We start from the raw sequence: 1,665 nt of genomic DNA on the forward strand, positions 1-1,665 counted from the left end.
GGGGTGGAGGACGGACCGGCACTCTTGATTCTCGACATCGCCGAGAACACTTGTAAAGAAACGAGTGATTTCTCCTCTTCTACATTTAGCTCTGCCTGTGCACACCCGGGCTAAATGTAGAAAGTAAATTGGCGCCTGGAACTCCTATGTTGCGGTTGTCGGGTGATTCAAGCCTGTGCCGCCCCTCTGCTCAGTGCCGCCCCCCGAGGACGGGCCTTGCCGGGAATCCGGCCCTGGCTGCTGTACATCGTTTCCTTGGCTCCTGATAACTCTGCACTCATTCACCTTCCTTGCATCCCCTGGGGGGGACATCAGCGTTGAGCTCTGTAGGGGTCCCAGGTCTGCGCACCTCTCCTGCAGATTTGTTCTATATTGGGTATCGTGTCGTGGGAACAACTCCGAGATGAGCAGAATCAGAACACTAGGTGGGTGCAGATCTGAGACCTGTAGTGGGAGATCCCAACACTGGACTTCCATGAGGTGTGAGAAGCCATCAGGACATGGAGCACGTGATACCGGGGGGGGGGCGGGGTTTGCCCTTACGCTGTCTGTACGATTCACTGGCCCTGGTTATACTCCACCTGATGAGGGTGATGGATTTGTCTAAGCCAGCGTTGGTCAACCTACATCAGCGGTCCTCAACCAGTGTACCCTCAGCACCCACATTTGTCCTCGGTCATTAAGTCGCACCGCCCTGGAATGCGCGGCATTGCGGTGCTGCATGATCCAGTGCAAGCAATCAAACTGTGGGCGGGAGGTGCGTTTGGGGTGCCATTCAAATGAACTGTGACGCAACGCACTTCCTGCACCAGAACGAACGGTAGGTGCGATTGTCTGGTAGTTTGCGATTAAAACACCGACAGACGCACACAATCTCACACACTCCCCAGACATTTTTAGGGGTCCGGTGTGGGGCGGCTGTGCTGTGACGGAGCTCCATCCATACGCGCAGTGCTGGTACAGCTCCCTTGTGCGCCCTGTGGAGTTTCCGGGAGCCAGAATGTGACGTCACTCCGGCCCCGCAAAGGGAGCTGTAAGCGACGCACGTATGGGTGGAGCTCCCTCGAGGCCACACCCCCAGCCCACCTCAAGCTGACACTCGGCACCGGGCAGCATATTTTGAATGACTGCTGCTATGGGGGAGGCTGGGGAGCCCCTCACCTAGTGCACCGGAAGGCACGCGGCGACCCACTTTTAGGTCACGACCCGCATGATCAAGGGGACCTGAATTGCAGCCGCTGACGTGACCGGAGGCCTGCGCATAACATTCAGGGAATATAGTGCGGGGGAAAGCTGTTGGAGACTGCAGATATGTAACAGGAGATGGTCAGATAGTACAGACATGCGGCAAGGGATGGTCAGAGAGTACAGACATGCGGCAAGACGGCAAGAGATGGTCAGAGACTGTAAACGTGTTGTAAGAAGTGTTGGGGACCGCGGGCTTGCAGGGAATGTAGAAATGTAGACATTCAGGTGATACGCTGCCGCCTACAGGAGGTGTAGATATTGGAAAGCAGGAAAAAAAAAGTCCAGCCCCTGTACCTGCCCCTATAGGCAGAGCCCCTGTACCTGCCCCTATAGGCAGAGCCCCTGTACCTGCCCCTATAGGCAGAGCCCCTGAACCTGCACCTATAGGGAGAGCCCCTGCACCTGCCCCTATAGGCA

General features: G+C 56.5%; 1 protein-coding gene across 1 annotated transcript in view; it reads left to right on the forward strand.

The window, feature by feature from the left end:
* The window catches only part of SCAP (SREBF chaperone), a gene marked incomplete at its 5' end in the record, with an annotated part of 36,930 nt that overhangs the window by 24,144 nt on the left and 11,121 nt on the right, over window positions 1-1,665 (forward strand). The gene's annotated exons all lie outside the window — the stretch shown is intronic.

Source organism: Nanorana parkeri, unplaced genomic scaffold (assembly GCF_000935625.1).
Source record: "Nanorana parkeri isolate BGI_ZX_2015 unplaced genomic scaffold, ASM93562v1 scaffold3260, whole genome shotgun sequence".
NCBI lineage: Eukaryota > Metazoa > Chordata > Amphibia > Anura > Dicroglossidae > Nanorana > Nanorana parkeri.